This window comes from Diachasmimorpha longicaudata, chromosome 17 (assembly GCF_034640455.1).
Source record: "Diachasmimorpha longicaudata isolate KC_UGA_2023 chromosome 17, iyDiaLong2, whole genome shotgun sequence".
NCBI lineage: Eukaryota > Metazoa > Arthropoda > Insecta > Hymenoptera > Braconidae > Diachasmimorpha > Diachasmimorpha longicaudata.
In genome coordinates, this window is record NC_087241.1 from 5,270,569 (window position 1) to 5,291,992 (window position 21,424).

A 21,424-nucleotide genomic window follows, 5' to 3' on the forward strand; every position below is an offset into this window, starting at 1 on the left:
GTCCTGAGAGCCTCTCCCCTTTGATTAATTTCTCAGGCTGAGGTACACAATTTCAAGGCGAAAGTAAATAAACAATCCCTTTAAACTCACTGCTCCCTCTCATGACATTGCATGTATAAGAAAAGGGATTGCCCTGTGGCCAAACTGAGCCAATGGGTTGAGGATACCAGACCCAGCGAGCTTGATCCCGTATTGATCCTCAGCCATTTGAATTGTAAATTTGCGGGAATGCAAGTTAGATATGCATTGAGCAACCGAAAAGAGTGCTTTTTCCTTTTTAACGAAAAATTTTGCTCGAATGAGAGGAAAGACTGACGGACCCGGTAGTCTTTGAAGTCATTCGTATCTTATCTTTTTTTTTCCGTGGAGATACCCTCTCAATTTCCCTTGACGTTGTGCACAGAACTGTTGGAAATGTTCAACACTACGATGACGCCGATAAAACTCCTCTTCATCTTTCGGGTAAAAGTGAAACATTTATGATCCTGTTCGTGGGATATCTCAAGCGAATCTGAATGAGGAATTTAGGAGGGCAGAAGAGAGAATTAAAGCTCTCGCCTTTCAATTTGGTTTTGTCAAAATAATTAGACTTCCCTTTGAGCTTGATGAGGGGAGTAGATTGACTTGGAGAGAGCGGTTAAGTTGAGAGGGTAAAAGCTGGGAATGAGGGAAGGGTCTACTTGTTGATTCTGCTGGATTTGCACTAACAGATGTCGATCACTAAATTCAGAAATTGGTAATCGATACTCGTGTGCCTCTGGTAGTCGGCTAATTATGTCAGAAATCAGGGGTTAGTGTGGGAAATGTCGGCGTGCATAATTGAAACTGAGAAAATTTGCTAGTGAGAAAGGTTTCTTCACATTTTTTCGAAATCCCTTTGCTGTGCCGATGATGGCCGCGCAATTGGGTAATTTCCCAGACTAACTAGACCAATTTTCCTCGAATATTCACTATTATTTGTGTATTATTTTTTTAATGAATCCATCTTTGTAGGGTAGGGACTAGAGGTAATGATACTCTATCTAGAGCTAGTGATTTTCAGTGAGGGAACCGACGAACGGAATAGATGAGGAATAGTAGTAGGTGAGGTATTTGCGTGAATGATACGAGGGGTCGATGTTAGACTGTAACTCACCGGGCATGTGTCTCATTGGGCGTTGGGGTAGAAAGGGTAGAAGGTTGATATCGTGACGGCTGAGGCTAGAGAATATATAGGCAAGGGCTCATGAGGGGAGGAGTGCGGGAGGCGGAATTACAGGATGGGGAAACTCGCATGGCAGGGTTACAGGTTGTCTGCTCACTTGCGTACCTGTCCGAGCGAACTTCCCGTCAGGCACCACTTCACCCTCACTCTCTGTTAATTTGGTAAGCTATACTACTCGAAAATACCCCATCTTCGGTTTTGTCCTATCGTTACTGGGCCTTCTCGAATATTAATCACTCGGTGAATGTCACCTTCTTGGCAGGGGATTTATGTCGAGATTCAGTGATAAATTTTTTTTTTGGTCAGACGGAGAAAGGAGGTGCGTTTCACGCGCACGTAATACTATCACGAGCCATCTCTGTTGCATGATTTCGACTGCAAATTTTTTTTTCAGTTCACTCAATCGAGTGATTAATGATTCAATGAGTGAGGGTAATATTTTCTACTCAACTACGCCACAATATCAATCCATCATCTAAGAACGTGCTCTCGAATTATGGTAATTGGATCACAAGAATCTTGTGATTTTCATTTTCGTTGAAAAATTGACGGTGATATGTGGAACCATGTCGAGGGGGGAAATGATTCGTGGGGATGCATATTTATGGATGAAAGAATACAGGGAAATTTCCGGATGGGGGTGGGGCGAAGATGTTGACCCGGAAAAGTTGCATGATAATTCAGTTTTGGAGTTGTACGGACGATTAAATATTTTAATGAAAGTATACGGAATTGCTACTGACAGTGAGAAACTTTGAGTGAACTGGGAATGGGGAGAAAAGTGTGGACGGTTTCGGAAAGTTGCAAGTTTTATGAAGAAATTTTTCATAATCTCAAATTCCGTTTAATCCAAGGGACATCTAGTACGAGAGTGACTTACTAGGTCAGACGAGGTGAGTGAATTTCTCACAGCTTTCGAAGCTTCGCTCCAATGATAATACATTATCGTATATTATCTCATTGATTTCTATTGCACTCACATCTAAAGATAATCCCAGTGACACCCCACCACCTCCTGACAGCCTCCGATGATCATCGCATAATAGTAGTCCTGATTGAATCGAAGAATAGATTTGGGAAATCCCTAGTAGCAACTATAATTATCTATTCCCGTTAAACGTGAATATCCTGTGGGATCATTGGACACGTTCATCCAATAGCGAGTACACTCGAGGTTCGATACCAATCCAGCAGGTGCGTGTGGACATGGCAGTCATATTAATGATACCCGACACGAATTCCCAGGAGTATAGTCCAGTCTCTGGGTTAATATCGGGCGAAAGTTACCGCCCTAGCCACCCATCACCACCCACAGCGTCTCCTGCTGCACAATACGTATGTATGCGTTAAATTGTACATCGCTATCGGTGCACCAGAGAACCGTAAATTTTGCTACTGCATTCGTACCAAAATATCATTATAATGTATTCGGTAAATCCGCTGATATTTGTTTTCAAGTTGGTCACGAGCTGGGGAGGGACGGAAGGGGATGGAGAGGCTTTCAAATGGGAGAAGCGCATTATAACTTTGAAATGAACTGCAAAATATCGGAATTTCTAGGGGAATGAGTCGATATTAATAATGCCTCGGGTAGCAAATGCACTGGTGCGTTAGCATTTTGTCATATCGCACTGTAGTGTTTATTTTTCGTCTATGTAGTCACGTATACCTTCGGTGTATGTCGAAAATTATCGTGCGTACTATACTGCTTTTTCGAGGACGGGACATGTCATATTTCTCCAAAAAACTAGCCCTTAATCCCTGTCTAAATTCCTTCCCCCGGCAATAAAGTAAATACAACCTTTCATTCGCAATAGGATTATTCGTAAAGTTTCGAGTTTTTGAGGGAATATTTACAGGATGCAGTGTCGTTACCAACAAGATTGCATAAACTTTTCAAATAAGTCCAAATCTTCTTATAAATCCTGTCCGTCCAGTGGGCACGACTGCAAAACTTTTGGCGAAGGGAGAGGGAGGGAATGCAAGTCAGGCAGAGGGCAGGCCAACTTGAGGCATACAGTCACTGGTTATTAAGGTAGAATCGCACGAAACTATCAGAGTGCTGCGTCGAGATTACTGGTTCGCTGGCCCGGCCAACCGGTGAAACTTGTCAAAAAGTTTTTCACCACTTTTCGTTTAACTCTTTCACGCGCTCCGTTCTCTCGTAAGTTCGATGCTGTTGGGGGAGACAGGAGAGGCGCTATCTTTTATTTATATATTTCTTTTTTATTTTTTTCATGTCCCCGCGCAGGTGCTTTTTTTTTCCTACTCATCATTCTCACTCGTACGTACGTCGACATGAATAATTTATGATGTTGAAAAAGTGAAATTTGCAATCTTCGCGGTAAGTTTCGTGAAACATTCTGGAAACACTGGGGGTAAATTTATACGCAGTTAGTTTGTGGGGTGGAAACATGAGTTTATGGATTTCTCGTCGTTGTGGGTGAATATTTCCGGAGATGTTCAGAGGAGGTTCAATGACGGTTAATTGCGATATTTTAATTAATTTTTTCCTACTGTGCACGAGGCAGTCATTAAACGAGTCACAGGCGTCATTATTTCAAAAAACAATTAAACCTCAGAGGCGTAAAAAAAAGATTAGCTTTCATTATGCTCGAATTTAATCAAAGAATAACGATTGACGATAATAGAAGCGTGCTAGGTTACCAGACGGATATTGCATTTCTTTCCACCTTGGAGAGACTCCTGGTTATCTGGAGGTTCGAAGTTTCAAGAGATAGGCTGTATTGTTTATGCATTATCTACCCTGTCGAGATTACCGCCCCGTCAGTATCCAACCGACGGAAGTTGAGGTTTTACGATCCTTGCGGTTGAGAGAGGGAGGGAGAGGGTTGTAAACTGCTTGTGTATGTATCCCAGGTATGTATTTAGCTATTCTTATGCACGTGGATAATTAATCGTCGAGTCTCTGACTATTAAACACGCTAGGGGAGTTGGAGAACCTCGACAATGCCTGAAAATTGCGGCAAATGAAAATCTGAAGGAAAAATATTTCCTCAAAAAAAAAAATTTGATTTATCTGAAATGAATCCTCCGCAAAATAGGGAAATTGGGTCAGTCGAAAATCGTAAATTATCGTCAAAGTTATTCTTGAAATAATCCTCCCTATGCAGCCAAAGTAGCCAGACATATTATATGATGCTTCGAAATTGAGTTTATATGGAAACCTCGAAACCCAAACACTCCGCCATTTAATAGCACCTGTAGGGTATGGGAAGTACGGAAGTTTCCCAGTGATATCGCAGGCAGTTACCTCCTGGATGGCGGTATCTTGGTGCGTTGCAAATCCTCCAAATGCGTCGGTCCAAGTGTCGCCCGATGTCAGTATTGTACAAGCGGATAGGAAATATCGCTACTAACCCTTCGATTTATAGGTCATACTGGGGGTGATAGAAACTATGGGACAGCGGTGGATGTCTTCCGACAATTTTAAGAATAGAATTGAAGCGGAAGATATAAAACATTTGAAATATCTCCAAAAATGGTGGTATACAACATACATGATATTATTTCATTATAATTTCAAAAGGGGATTTTATTTCTAAATAACGAACCACTTCACCCAAGTACACCCTTTATCCTAGATCTAATGGAGCCCCTAAAATTTAATTAAAATACCCGTCAAGGCCATTCAACTCAGATAAAACTTGTTCCGCCAATGATCGCCTCCCCATCTCAAATTAAAATACCAAATGGCTCCGTCGCCCCAATCGGTGAGCTCTCCGCCCTCATTTGACTATCGCATAAAAAGAAAAACGACAGGCAATTGAATAGTCTTAACACCTGACTTGGTACAACGTGAATTGATTCTACCAATTGCAGGGCGAGTCACTCCAGCTTGATACCTCTATATGCAGTGAAAGTCAGTGTTTATTCAGGCAGAGGGTACGGTGAGTGGCCAGGAGATGGGTGAGATTGAAACCAAGCTGTTTTCAATCAAAGTCCCACCACTGGCTCCTACTCTTTGTAAATCGAATTCGATCGTTTGCTATTTGAGAGCAATGTAATCTACCTTCTCTCACCATCGCCACAACTCCAGCCCACTCAACCTTACATCAGGGCCAGGCCATTCTCTTCGTCGCGTTTCGTACGCCTGAGGGACGATTGACTGATAAATCTGCAATTCTGGGCTATATCGATTTGACGAGCGATGAAAAAAGGAGCGGCGGATAAGGAAGTGAGGAGGAGGAGGAGGAGGAGGTGGAAAAATATCACGTTTATATTCAGATCTGTCTATTCATGCTGATTCGAATGTTGATGAGACAGGGGGGGAGAGGGGAATATTGGGAGTACCACCTTCGTAAGAATGTGAGACGCCTGGCGATGCATCAAATATAGACCAAAATTTCCAATTACGTGGGATCGTGAGATTATTTGCAAAGATATTGGTATCGATTTTTTTTCTTCGGTTGAAAAGAACTTGTGGTGATAGGGGAAGGGGGGTGGAAGACTAGGGAATATGTAGGATGGTCATCACATATCTTCCGTGATGTCAATTTTCTTGAATAAATTTCCATGGAAACATTGCCCGCCAAAGTTTCCAATAAACTGATCGATAGAATAATCGCCAACTTTCATCTCTCTTCCCCCATCATTCACCCTGGCTCATGGACTAATGATAGGCGAGATTGAATAAAACGTACGGGGTATTATTACAAAACAACGTCACCATTAACACCCAGTGTACATAATTACGAGCTAATTATCTCAGAACGAGTAAAAGGCGAAGCGCCAGGTTGGGATGCTACCGGTTTCCGTTTACCGTGTAATAAAATAAAGCGCGACTACCCACGGTTAACTGACACGTGTTAATTATGGGACATGAAGAGTGACGTTTTTTTTTTAATCTATCCCTTGATGAGCACTGTAAGGTCATTACTCCCACCCCCTACTCCCTCTGCCCCTCTTCGACGGATAAATTTCTCTTTAATGTTTCACTCGGGTTTTATGATCAGAGGCATCGTGCAAGTGATTATCTGCAGTCAAACGCATCAAACATACGCTTTATTCACGGCTCATTCGTTATTAATTCTCTTTTTCAGGAAGTAATGACATTCATAATGTACACGGATGCGTTATTATTCACGGGAAAATTATATTTCAGAAGAGTTTTCTGTGTGTATGACTGCTAGCGGTGAGTTTAAATACATTGGAAATTCATTGGTATTAATTCATTTAAAAGCGAGTTTGCTCACCCAGTTTGTTAATTGTTGTTAATCAGGGTAAAAGGGGGAGGGGAGAAGGGGGGGGGGGAGTACTCGGCTAGTGCATAAGCTAATATTGAACTTTATTAACAAGAGTTTGTATTGAAATTTTGATGACAACGGTGGGGGATAGAAAATGGCAAGAACGATAATTTATCAGGAGAGGGATGATCATTTGGAATTTTCAATCGATTGGTAATTAGAGAGCGATCATTGTTTGGGGGTCGGGAGTGGGTGGGGATTAATTTTTATGCAATTAACTCAATACCAGTAATCTCACAAATTGTTGAGAAAAAATTGGAAACAGTCCAGGACTCCGTTTGCCGCACCAGCACCGTAATTTTTTCTACGTCCAGAGTATGGCCGCTGTCTCTCGCGGCATCTCCTGGATTATTGACAAATGCTCGTGTCAACATACGTAATGACAGTGACATCAGCAATGTGTCATTATCAAACGAGTGAATTAACACGATTAACTGCAACCGAGAATCAGTGATCGGGCGGATGTATCTCCGGCAAATTAACGCGGCGTCAAACACGAGTACTCAAGGCCTGGCAATATCAGACAGAGTATCATGTGGTCATTGAGATATAAGCTAATACACAGGTAGAGATGTACCGTATACTGTACAGGATATGAGTAGTGGCTTGGAAACGTTGAATGGGCGGGGTTTTGGTTGGATGGCTTGCACGAGTCATCCACAGCTGTCCGTCCCGCATGTACACGCATACGAGGCATTAATCATATCGAAATCAAGCTCCGGGTTCTCCAAACGCTCGGAGGTTACTGGTTACTCGTCGCCCTGGACACGATACTACGTCATACAGCCGATCGTTCTCATATTATGCAGAATACACGGTACCGTTGTTGCTGCTACGGACCAGTCGCGGATAACGCATCGTGCTCGGCCTAATGACGATGTCAATCATCTTCTCGGAGTTCAGGTTTCAGTTGCAGGTCAGGACTTGAAGAAAAAAAAATTGCTCTCGGCGGTAAATATTTTTCCTGCCGATTGAAAAATTTCTGCGCTGGTTCTGTCGATTTATCCGGGGAGGGGAAATCGGTGGCAAAAATTACCCTTCCGTTTGGTAAACGTGTGTTCTCAGGAATACCTGAAGTGTCCCATCGTGAAGATCGGTCTAACCTCGTGTCAACATCCACTCAGCCTTCTTTTACGCTGCTCAAATGTATCATCAAGCCAACCGTCATAAAAGCCCTATTCGAATGCAGACACCACTCAGAGTAATAAGTCGCCCAGCCGGAATGAGATTTAATGACTAGTTAGCACGGTAGGTATCTCATCTACACGTGTGCTCTCATTTTCGTGCCTTCCAGGGGTCGGCCACTCAAATATAGCTCCCCCGTGATAATCCAGAGTATAGTACACACTCGATCACGAAAAATTGTAATACCCCAAAAATTATCTCCCCTGTATTTACAAAAATCCCCCTATCAGCAAGAAATGAAAAAAAATTTCTCTTGAGATAAAAAAATAAATAAATAAATAGCTTTCCTGAGTGACGTCTCAAATGAGTATAATTATGCAGATATTCTCCATTTTTTTAAAAATTCTGTAGCTAAATATTAATTGAAGGCACAGGGAAGGGTGCGCTCACGTGTGCTTAGTACGCAGGGTAGTTTTTGAAGCGATCCGGGGGAGAAAGAATTTACGTTGTGGCGTTGGGTGATGGAAAGTGGGCCACGCAATCGGGTGAACTGCAGTGAAATGAGCGGAGGTGGACGCCGGTGACCTGGGGCTGAGGGCGACCTGGCATTTTATGCCCAACCCACTGGGTCATTGATCTCGACTGTGGGCTTGCACGTATCAACCGTGTGAATTCCTTCATTAATTCCACGTCCCTCCGCGTTGGAGGGTGAGGATTAGAGTTAAACTTACACTGACAGTTCAATATATTCGGAAACAGTCCGCGCGGAGATGATGTCAAACCCTGTCTGACTATTGCGCTATGCAACTCCTCCATCGCCATCTCATAATTGACTGTTGGACGTAAGTTTCGGAGTAAGCTCGACTTTTTAGTTTCACTGGACAGTTTTGACGGGGCGCGCGGAATTGGACTGAATATTCGATTTTTTTTTGCAACTTTTATCCTCCGCAGGAAGTCCAGCAATTAAATTCAATCGGTTCAGTTCAAATAATAATTTCAAGGTGGCACGCCATGAAAACATTACTATTTATACAATGAAAACCGCAAACCTCCACATTAAAAATACATTCCCCCCCCCAGAGTCGGTATTAAGGGTGCTTTGATAAATGCAAATGATCGGTATCCATCACCGGTTGAAGTGGGCGTAACCCGTTTCACGGCAATTTTTTCCCCTTTTTTTTTCAAACATACGTACAGCCTATACCTATTATAAATGGCGCGAAAATTGTGGCGGTGTTGGGGCACAAAAGCTGAGAAAAAAAAACGTATATCCGTGAGAAACAAAACGTACATTGCGTGTTGACGGAAAAGATGTTATGCACGACTGGGGGGGAGGAGAGAAAAAATTGCAAAGTTTTCTGGCTTCCGGTGGAATAGGATCAGCAATTTGTATTCTTCAATTCGTGGGTCGTCGAGGGAGGGAGAAGGGAAAGGAGATGAATCGATACAAAATAGAGAGGCGGAGACAGAGGAGACTGGGTCGGTGTGTAAAAAAAAACTAGTGATTTTGAGTTCTGGCGCACGATTTACTACCGATACTGAGCGCTAAAAATGCCTAACGAGTCGCACTGCGTTTCGTATTTACATGTACACATGTGTGTATTTACGTGACGGGGATGTATTTATCACGCGATATTGATCGTGCTCACGTGCCCCACTCATTGCTAACGCACGTGGAATAAATCCATGCTCCATCGTTGGTTTTCTGGGATGTGTGCACACCACAAAATCCTCTGCCGGGAGAAAAAATAGAGCTTTTCGAGGAAATGTACATTTTCGAGTTGGGGGAGATTTTTCAACAGCCGAATTTATTCGGTTTGAACAGATCAGGGAATATTCTCTTGGATGAAATAAATTTAGTGGTAAGAGGATTTCCTCAGTGCAGGGGAGAAATATTTTATTTTACGTACGGTCACGGGAAAAGTTTTTCCAAACGAAAATCCCAACGAAATTTTAAGAAGTTATTGCTCTTGTAACATATCCGGAATATTTTTTTAAAAGAATCTTAGTCTGGCATAACTTATAGATAAATATATAATATATTACCTATTCTATATATTTTTTAAATTATTTTTAAATTATTTATAATTGGAATATACGTTTAGGAATCGAAAGGGGAATTTTTACAGAAAATTTCTATTCATATGCCCCTGGAGGGCAGCAGAGACAGTTCGGGGGTGAGGTAAGGGGATTGGAGATGTGCAGTCATTTGTTTTTTTTAGGAGAGATTGTAAAGATACCATCAAGACGAGTGTGTCGGAAAAGTTGGGTTCATTTGAGGAGAAACCTATTTATATTCATTTCTGCATGAGGGGTTGCGCGACGGAGTGGGAGCAGACTCTCTGGCGTCTGCTGTGTCATGGAATTTGTCATAAAAAGGGGTAGGAAGGGGATGCTCGGGGTGTTTTACCCATTGGGACGGTCTTTTTCGAAATAGAGAGATGGGGGATGTTGTTTTCTGGTTCTTTTTGTAAATTGATTTGTGGTTAATATAAACTGAGGCCAAAAATTTGAACTGTAAAAAAGTTTGAGAGAAATTATCTAGAAAATCTCGAGAAATTTTACGACAAGTAATCATGGACGAAAATGTTTTTCAATAAAAAAGTCCTGTTTGTAGGGGATACGTTACGATTCGTTCAGTAAAAAAAATTACATCTGTGGATGTAAAAATTACTGTTTTTTTACTGCAAAACTGTTCGTACTCACACGAGCATTTTTTTTCCAGTCGCAATGGGAACGATTCCCGATCATGTTTTATTGGAAGAACCAATTAGCACCTGTTGAAATATTGATTAAAAACGGAAAAAGTCCTTCATTCCCCAGCAGACAGGAGCCACGGTAAAAAACATCCCCCAGGTTCCCGAACTTGCCCCTCCAGAACAATGAAGTCTGCTCTCCTCGTAAACCGTTAAAAATCCATTCTAAAAAAAGTAAAAAAAAAAAGCTCGCACTCTCGACAAGCGAGTGGATTTGCTCGCACTCTCCTTCTCTGTCTCTCCAGAAGGAGACTAAAGTTTTGGAAAAGGCAGATTTCCCCGAGTCAATTTCAAAAGCTTAACGAGCCATTCAACGAGGACTTACGGTGTTGGATAATTCCCCAGTCTCGTTTTCGCGTATAGCAACGCCCCATAGTCCGGGGTAGAAGCTGGCTTGATTAGGGGTAGTAAAGGTACACTATTCCTGCACTAGAGTGTACTCTCACTTGTATGTGTAGAGTACATAGAGCCATACATGAGGGTTTCAATCTCTCGTTGTGGCGATTTGGTCGAAGACAGTGAGAGCAACTGGACTGAAGTTAAAATGTCTTGTGCGTCGGAAAAAATTGATTTAACGTAGAAGAGAAATTAATCGTCAATAATAATGAGCAAACTATAACGTAGAGTCAATTAATCCGCTTTACTAGACCTCACGGTAATTGTTCATGTAATTTTCCCAGGAAAAATCAGCGATTTTTTTTTCTCGTCGCGAGAATTTGAATTCCAGAGATGAGTTTGCACTCTTGAAGGAGAGTGGAAAGAAAAACTAGACGAGTGTCGTGAAATCAAGAAATGGAGAGGAGTATAATTTTCCCGGTATTTCCACTCGAGAAATGAAAGATCTTATGTCACAAATTGAATTACAAACACCGGAAAACACACTCTAGAGCTTTTTCGTGTCGTGGAATTCACTTTGGAACTGGCTGGATTTCCAGTGTACCGTAAATACTTGTGTCGGGAGGGTGAAAATGTACTCAGGATAGTATTGCCGAGTGGGAGTGGTACGATTGGCGTATTCCAGGGGCGTTAAGCCTGATAAGCCCATGGAGGCGAGAATGCGGAGGAAGTCTTCAGAATGAAAACGAAATATTAAAAAAAAAAAAGAAAATTACAAATGCGGGGATTGAGGGGGATTATGTTACAGAACGAGAGAATCTTCACTGTTCCCGAGGGGAATGAGAAGTTCAATGGCACAGGATTATTCCTTTTTTGAGCTGTCATGATAAAATAAAAGGAGTTGTAATTTGTCTAGAAGTTTCTTTGACTCGGTTAAAATGATCCCACGTTGATTTTTAAGTCAATTTCATTCGGAGCTCTGAATTGAGCTGTTAAGTATTTTTTTTTGGGTTCACGGTATTTACCTGGGATACACGAAGAGAAACATTGAATAAAAATTGGATTGGGCAAGAATGAACCTGGAGTCAAATTCAGACATTTTTTTTTCTCATAAAATTAGAGGAAATGGAAAAAACTTAACGACTTAATTTCGAGGCTCTATAGACGCTCTATTCGAAGATAATAATGAGAAGGAAATTAGCTGTTCTTTCTCCCAATGTGAACGGCGAAAAAATGTCATCTCGATTAGCGAGCCATTCCAAAAGTCTGTTACCCATAACGCCAACTCATAAAACCCACTCAGACGGTTCCTAACGATTTCCAAGGAACTACATCCCGAAACAGTCTTTTAACTGCAGGCTGTAAATACGTTAAGTTGGACGCATCATTATCTGCTACAGCGACCTAAACTGAACTCTGGAGGCTTCAGAATGTGAAACCGATAATGCCTGGCACCAGTTTGTGTAATGCAGCATTGACCCCTTTCCTGATCCCTCAGCATTCTGAATGCTCCATTTATTTCTACTTCAAAGGCGAAAATCGCTTGATCTGAAAATCAATGAGAGATGTTTATTCAATTGAACGCGTGATAAAGAGCGATTACGTGAATTTTTTTAGGTTACTGATAACTCCCAGTTCACTGGTCAATGTCGGTCGATTTAATTTGTCCATTATTGATAAATTATCGATGGTCATGAGACTTTCTCACGCAAGGAGAGGTTTTTTCGCGATATCACAGACGGATGGGTCAGTGCAAAAAATGACTGGATAATTTAATATCAATCATTAGGGGATTCAAATGAATGGAGCCCTCCGTCATTTTTCTAAAATCACATTCGATGAAAAAACATCCCCCAACAGGCAATTCATAATTTTTTCATCCCGCAGTATGAAAATCCGCATTGAACCAGTGAATGGAATTCTCTCTCTGCTCATAAAATCCTGGAATGTAAAAATCTAGTGGCGGTTGGTGCCTGGTATCTCTCGAGTATCTAGAATATTTTTCAATATGTAGAGCAGAGTGTATCACCAACTCGCTCATGGTGTATCTGTTCAAATATTCGATGGCGCGTTATCAAAAAAGTGCCGGAGTGTGCCTTTAATCGTGAAGCAGGAAGTTCATTCAAGTCGCGATGCAGCCCAAGCCTGGTTATATTGCGGAAAAGTAAAAAGGAACATGGTGCTTCTGCTTTGCTGCCGGAAAAATATGAATAAATATGGACAAAAAAAAAGGGGGAGAGGGAGACAATGTAACTGTGGGTGGAGGTTGGATGAATGGAGGGTTATTCTCTGTTTACTTTTTTTCTTTGTAATTAAAAGAGGAAATTCATTCTATCCGCAAATATTATGGTATTAATTCACCGAGAATTTTTTTAATTAGAATTTTCTAACGCCCTTGTCATTCCACATTTTTCCACTCATATTTCTAAAATGAAATGATTGTAATCGTAAGGAGGGGATTCTTTTTCCTCATTAAATATTAGTCTTAATGCACTGAGGCTGTTTCAAATTAAAATGTTTTTCGTGTTCTTGATTATTTTTACGATAAAAATGTTAATTATTTGGTTACACGGGGAGAAAAAAACCGGTGTTAAAAAAGACACGACCTAATTGAGCACTTGGAAAGTATGCCACATATTTTATAAAGAGCTGGAGTCAGTCATCGAACATGGGGAAGCCTATTTTTTACGAATATCGAATTCATCAGACTTTATGAGAGCAACAATGTGCATGAAATGACAAATTCGCGACTTTTTTGAGGGAAAATTTTCAATAACTCGCTATGTAAATATTCGTATGGCAACTGACGTACTATATCTGTGTCATGAATAGTGGTTTAATACAAAACTGTGATAAAACACCTCGCGGCGAGAGAAATGTGTAACACATGGAGTAGCAGAGGTCAATGGTACTGGTGTTTTGTGTGAATAGCGAGTAGCATGAGCTGGACGTGATTAATTGATGTGACGTCGTAATTTCATTCAGAATGCATTTACTTGTTGAAATCCGGGATTTCAGGTCGAGCTTTTTTTTCCTACTCGACGGATTGTATTTTATTCCAACGTGAAACGTATAAACTAGGGAGATGTAATGAATGCAAGTTTTTAGCTGGAGTTGAAAGTGTGAGGTTTATTTTGGTAAATAAAATTAAATTCTTTTTTTTATGTTTGAATAAATTCAACTGATTCTGACTAGTAATGAAATATCCACTTCGTTTGGGAAAATTATCCTGACAGGGACAATTAACAATTCATTCGCGGAATGCGCCTGGCGTTAATTCATCTAAAAATTAATATCGTAGAAGGAATTTTATGTTTTGTTACCCTAATTTTCATAGAGCTTTGAGTTCAAAATTCAGAACACGTCCAAAATGGCATTTTTAATTATGTGAATATTTTTGTGAGAATAATTTCGAGTATAAGAAGCCCTTTAAATTGTACATTTTAAATACTTCTAAGAAAAGGAATCGAAATGGTGGCGCTAAGGCATCTCTAAATCAACTGCTTATCAACTCCCACGTGCACCTCAACAACTTTTCCCAAATGGCCCTCTAAACCGCCCCCGAACTCCAAAGTATCCCCTCACACGATCATTTGCTTTACGAAACGTTTGTACCGAAAATGCCCCCGCCCCCAATCTCCTCCCGAATCTCTCACGAATATTCAAGTCAATTTCCCTCACACATGAAATCACCAACTCTCAACAAGCACACCGATACCAGCTGACGATGAGTGTCATTTCCGGTGGAGTTTTGCGCCTGGATAAAAATGGAAGGTGCGAGTGAGAGCGAGCATGAAAGGGCATTATGCACAGAGTACGGGACGTGACATAAAAGAATAGAAAAGGGGAGTAAAGCCAGCTGAAAAATAAAAAGCTGCATTCACACGCGTGAATCTTCTATTTTCGTGTGAAATAATAGAGACTAATTGTGATGAATCCATCGCGTTTCACTGGAAATCCGGAAGAAGCTTTTTATCACAATTTTTTTTTCCTCTCCTCTTTATTCTCTCCTCCAATCTTCTTCAGCGCTAATCCATTAATTAAAGAGCACGGAGGAAAAGACCGAGTGATAAAAAGCATTTGCTTGAGCAATACAACCATTTCGAGAGGATATAACTGAATTATTCAAAAAAATTGTCATTCCATCTCCATCAGAAATTGAATAAATAAATAAAAACTGGAAAAATAGCGAGTTATGCATTTGAATGGCATTCATTTCCTGCTCTTCCTCTACACTCCCACCCCGCCCCCCTCGCAATACAGCAATTCATGCTGTAATGCATATCTCTCATACGCCATTTCACAACGAAAATTTCAATTTTCCAAACTAACGTTAAAACCCTCGGAATCCCAAGGATTCGTCTGCCGTTCAACTTTTGCCGGTATGTGTATACGTATACAGTCCTCTTCTTTCCCTCTGTCCAATGAATTCGCAATTGCATTTTCGTTGGACGGAATATCGTTGTGTGCATCTTGCATGCTTTCTTCTTTCCTCTACCTCGAAATTCGGCATTGAAGGGGGCAATGTGGTATACATGTGCAAGCAAGTTGAAGAGAAAGGGGTTAAAAAAAAATATTGAGATGCAACTCGTGTCCTGAATGAGAATTGAAGAGAGAACTGGAGATGTTGTCTTGTTGGAGAGAATTTTTTTTTTCTCTTTTGCTTGCGGTCCATCAATAAATTTCTCCGGGTTCAGTGTTTCCAGAGGAATGCGGGAGGGAGGTAGCGGTATGAAGGATTGAAGAAAAATTAATTTGTGGAATTTCTTACGTCGTTTTGACATTTTTTAAATTTTTTCCCCGCGGAATATCACGTAAATCCAAGTGTTAAGCCCGACATTTGTGCCCGTGAATCTTCATAATTAAGCGTAATGACTTAACGAGAAAACAAAGCGCCTGCAGGGAACCGGTGGCACGCGGCTCAATGGTACCCATATGTGACAGGCATATTCATTAGCATAACACTCCCACATTCTACGATTGTCCATCACACACAGGATTTCGTGGCAATTGGATTTCAACAATTCATACTCAGGTGCTTTGCCCTCAAAGAAACATGCTGAATCTCTCCCGGAACCAGCTGCATAATGCAGAAGGCAATAACTACTTCATCACGTACCAAAATGTTCGTGGAGACCAAAATAAACCTATTGTAACGGTGGCAACATCCACTGTTGAGAAATTAATCCCGAATTCGAAGTGGGAATCGTTGAAATTTTTCATTATTCAACTCGACGGGTGTATTATGTACACAACTGACAACCTAATGAAGTTTCCGGAATTTTTAATGAATTTTATAAGCTCACTACCTTTCCATATCAGTGTAAAAATGAATAATCAGCGCCAAACGATTAATTAATCAATTTTTTCCCCTCAACTTTTTTTTTCTCCAAAAAATGAAACTCTGTTCGTAATTATTTCATGGAAACTGAGCGCTGCAACAGGAACAACTGGATTTTTTTTAAATTTACTGACCGATACGGAGGCGGGGAAGAATGTGAAACGCAACACAAACAGTTTTGTTGTTTTACCCGGAGGATTTCATTGTTGGCAGCGACGAGACTTGATATAACAACTTCGGGATGAATTTCAAATTGGATTTGCACTGGCAGATACCTTTAGCGGGTGCTTGAAATTTTATTGGATTCTAGGATTGCTAAAATTGCATGACTTTATACATAGCGTAAATAAGAGTGCGGAAAATCCAATTCTTTCTTTTCTTTCTCTTCATTGATATTTTTTTCATGTCTTGATTTTATCACGGGCGAATATATTCGGGTCGATCTGCCTGGATCGATTGCGAGAAGTTGTGGGAAAATGGATATATTCGCGAACCGCGATTTCGTTTCGTCTGGACGCAGGAAAAAGCTCCATAAAAATTAAAAATATGTATAAGAATTGACTTACGTTGAGCGAAGTGTCTGCGTCTTTGGTGGAGGGATAGGTTGGAAACGGGTTTTCGGTCCGGGAGTACATTAAAGCATCCCTCCAGCATCGGACTTCGTCCCCAGGATAATTACCTGAAATGAAAAAATATAAACGAATTGTGGATTAGTTAAAAATCATTAAAATCGTCCGTTTAGAAGATAAGAACTAATATCCGATATCCAGAAACGGAAACAATCAAGATTAATTGGGAAGGAGGCGGAGATCCCCAATTTTCGTCTCCAGTTACTCCAAAGTCAACTCCTCAAAACCTGTTCAATTAGTCATTCTCCTCCTACCAATAGTCCACCGGACATCATCCCATCAGTAAAATGAATTCGCAATTCCCAAGAACCCTTATCCGTTCGTCGATCGACCTTAACTCTGGAAATTAACATCCAATAAATCCCTCCATGATATTCGGTCGCCACAAATTTCGTAATCGATATAACTTCCCAGAAAGCTCTCTTGGCATCCCAGCATTACGTGGATTGCCAACTATCCGTCCCTCCCCTCGCCCACTTCAATTTGGTTTCGGAGTTCCTGGGTCCCCAGGGAAATGGCAATTGCCAACGCGAACATAAATATCTGGTAAAAATAGCCCTCCAGTACGATAAAGTTGTCCCATTATATATTTTGATTTTTTCCTTCCGGAAGTTTGATAAAAATTGATGTTTGATAATGAATTACGATCTGCACTTGATTAATTGCGGAATAGTTGAGCTTTTCAATTGTGTCCACACCGAGGGAGAGATATCCAGTAGAAATGACAGCGAAAGAATTGTTTTAAAAAAATCTCTGACTATTTTTCCTATTTTTTATCGCATCGTCCGATAATCCGGTTCCCTTCAGACTGAAAAAAAAAATGTTGAGCCGGTAATTGTCACTGAAGTCGTCTGTCTAATTGTTCTCCACCGGATCCACTATCCGGAGACATATTCCCAGAAAGTAACCCCGACATCCACGTCACGGACTATTCCCCCTAAAATTCCGCATTTACGCGAGGTTGTCCGGAAACTACTCCCCCTGAAAAGCCGTCTCAATCCTCGGGGAAAAATTTTGTTCACCCTTCCGATGCATATCCGGGTATTGCATCGGCGTGTCTGGAAATCTCCCCCTTTTTTCAAGATTCCCTGTCGCCTCCGAGGCAAGTTGAATGAAGCCAAGAGGCAATGGACGATGTGAGTGAGGCCCCCACGTGTGAGAAAGTATTGGTACACATGGTTGGACACAATGGCTTCCTCTCGGCTGGGGGTTATGTGTCAACCCTCTATATAATTTATCCACGAGCCATGCAAAGTGCACCAGGACAGTATGAGCGGGGGTTGGCTGCATATCCCCAGGTATATACGCGGTTTCCCGTCGACGATTGTATTCAAGCCCTCTTCTTCCGTTTTCCAACTGCCTGCACACCCTCAACTCCTTGTATTTCTGACATTCAAAGCCATATACAATGGGAAATCCTCCCACACTGGTTTCGGGGGATGAACGAAGCCACAGGGGTGGAGAAGAGGACTCGTAGAAGTGTCCAAGATACATGTTTCTCAACATCGATGTGACCCTCTCGAGGAAGAGAATTTTTCGGCAAAATTTACGGTGCATTTGCACTAACAAACGGCAGAATATTTTTTTCCGAAAAATTCCCTCTGTGTATCTCTACCCCACGCTGGGGGTTGTGTACGTATTGTGGCTACGGTTGAATGAGCCAAGGGGGTTCGTAGAATGTAGATTTATATCTGAAGACTACGGTCTACTTGCAGAGATATAGACGATTCACAACCCACCCCTAGTTTTTCAGTTTTTTTTCCTCGTGTTTTTTGCCCCTCCAGAGGGGAAGGTATTTACGAGGCAGTTGTCGAGGGGGGAAGGCATCAGGGTGTCAGGAAAACACGTCGCGACGGAGTTCAGGAACACTTCAGACGGGACCATGGCGCCGGAGGTTTCCTTAAGGGGGATCAGAATGGATTATTCGAAACTTGGGTAAAATCTTTCTTATGGGTGGAATAGTAAATTGTTTAGGCAGGGGATTCGGGGAATGAGGACATTGGTTTTATGATTCGCGGGGACCAAATTTGTTGGATGAATTATTTCGATGAGGGGGTCATAATGCAGAGTGAAGGGAGGGTGGAATGGCTGTGGACTGTGTGACCCTCTTATCGGGATCTTAGTCATACGTCTGTTCTTTTGACTTCAGAATTAACAAAAGGAATTAGACTTGTTCACTGGACTGAGGTCTGCGAAAATATTTTCATTTTTTCGGAGTCGTTTATCTGCAAGTCATTCATCATCGACGTGATTCAGTGCTCGCAGGACGAGATAAGTAGACTTATTGCGTCATATTTCGATATCGCCCGCAGTCGATTCGGAAAATTACGACTGGACTAAGAAGATTTATTGCCATCTATCAGTAATCCGTTGGTACACTCGCACCAATCTTTGTATTGATCGCAAACAGTGATTTTCATACCCTAATGCATTCCTGACGTGAGGAGCAATACAAATACAATATTTCCGACTGAATTCACGATCCCCATTTGCCAATGGTAATTCCCATGCTGTTTGACGATCTCTTAGACCAACCACAGGAATTCGCACGCTTTGCGGGGAATATTCATGACTTTATTACGTCAAAAAATATTTAATACTCATTACCGAACAGAAAATTAATTCCACATTGAATGGACTTGGGATTAAAACCTCGTGAGAGCAAATTCCCGTCGATATTCTTTCGAATCGATAAATTTTCACACCTCTAACGACGAAGAGAATCCAACCACAGCGATATATTCGAGACCCAATCATTGGAAGTTACAGATGCTCACTCCCATCGATTCTCCTCCCCCCCAGACCCTCCACCATGGAGATGTTCTCGAGGTTGAATGTACAAGGGGAGGCTTATCCATGTGACTCATAAGCCGCGAATACGAGGACAACACTTCACTCTGGTGCACAGCTGGTTCGGCTGCTCGAAATGACACTAGTGATGCGGTAATAATTCAGGCATACAATACCGAGGATTACGAATGGTTTTGCAAACGACACGGCGTCGTGCAAGTATTTCAGGTTTAGTGCATTTTGTCATTATTATTCTTCTTGATTAATTGGAATTTCAGTCGGAGTTATGGTGTCGGAGGTAGCGGATTACATTCCCAAAAATTGATGGCGTAATCCTCTCGACTAAAGTCACTCCATCTTTACCAAATTCTACAGAAAAAATAACCATCGCAGAGCACAAATTTTGGAAAACAATTGATGGTCTTTGAGTGGACGTTGAACATATATTTTTGGTTGTTCTCCATCCGGGTATTTAAACTTCGGCTCCTGTTGGCTAAATTGTAACTCCGGGTATTGACTGGGAGACGAGAATCCCGAAATACTATATTCGGAAATCCAATATTAACGATGACACGACACCAACAAATCTGCCCGATGAAACGTGTCAATCAATATTGAGGAGCAATTAGCCAGTATGGCGAGAGGGATGGAGAGGAAAAAGGCAACTGTGTTAGTTATATCAGACTTTATGTCCCTTATCAATCACCGTCGTTGTTATATTGAGTCATCCCAAGTTATTTGGATTTGTCAGGCCAAACATCCAGCGATAAATATCTTCACTGAGGATCAGCGTGATGTGACATGACCTCGCACGACTGTTGCATGCTTTCAGCTTTTTGCAGTGGTGGAAAAAAAAAAGCTAATGGATGTTTATCCTTCACAGGGGGTTCATTAGTCATGATATCTGGGCTTTCAGATCTGGAGATGAAAATGGACAATGAAATCTGTATAGGGGGTCGGGGCTGCACCGAGGACCCGATTTGTTGTATCCAGGATATGGAAAATGAGAATTGACAGGATTTGGTTAACTATTTGTGGCATTGACTGAGTAAGGAACCTTCGGGATGAATAAAAAAAATTCTGGGCGATAGTTTTCTTTCCTCAGAGCAAGACATTTTGTTCTTGAAAATTTTCAAGTCAAAAGTTTCTTACAGTAAAGTTTCTCCTCAAAAAAAGTCAACTTGTTTCAGTCCAGAAGGAAGGAAAGCGGGTGATTACCGGCGGTGGTAACATATAAGCATAATAAATATCGTTACAGAAGAAAGGAAAATCCTTTTATCCTCGTTACACAAAATTTATAAACCTATTCAGAATAAAAAGTTGAGAGATGAAAAGGCTGATGAAGACGGAGGACAATGGAAACTTTTCTAACATCGAATAAGTAAATGAATTGATGAGGCTATTGAACGATCAAATAAGTGAAACAATTAGGCTGGGGTTAATCAATTACATCCCCGGCCTCCGTTGTTATCCATCGTCTTTTATTCCGAGCAATTAAAATCGTTAATTGATGTTGCGTGGCGAAAGTATTTCTGTGTTATCTGGCAGTCTACAACCTAGACAGCTACACATCACTGCAATATATCCGTTGAAGGTATATTTTGGTGTACACGAGAGAAATCATGTGATAGTCAATCAGTTAACACACGTATAACCCCTAACACGTGAGTGGATACCCGCTCATACAGTGGAAAGGGGTTGGAGCCATTTGGAAATTACGCTTGCATTGACTGCGGGGAACGCTCGGGGACATTTAAGTAATGTTCTGTCCGAATCATTAGGCTGATGCAGCCGTATACCATAAATTTCAGCGGTTCGGGTAGTTTTATGGGAAAACAAATAATACAAATAGTTATTCCGCCATTCCGACCGTGAGGGATCCATTCGGGGACGCGTGAAGTTGACCGATTGACAGTCGAGGAATTATGATTATTAATGTTCTTGGAGCTGACGAGATCTGGTTGAAGTTAAAGAAA

The 21,424-nt window shown here is 41.3% G+C and overlaps 1 protein-coding gene across 2 annotated transcripts in view; it reads right to left on the reverse strand.

Annotated features, from left to right (window-relative positions):
* Positions 1–21,424, reverse strand: part of LOC135170557 (amphoterin-induced protein 2) — a 123,399-nt gene that overhangs the window by 5,597 nt on the left and 96,378 nt on the right. For both annotated transcript variants that reach the window (XM_064136503.1, XM_064136502.1), the window contains one exon: positions 16,596–16,708. The gene's annotated coding sequence lies outside the window, so the exon portion shown is untranslated. The remainder of the gene's footprint in view (positions 1–16,595; positions 16,709–21,424) is intronic.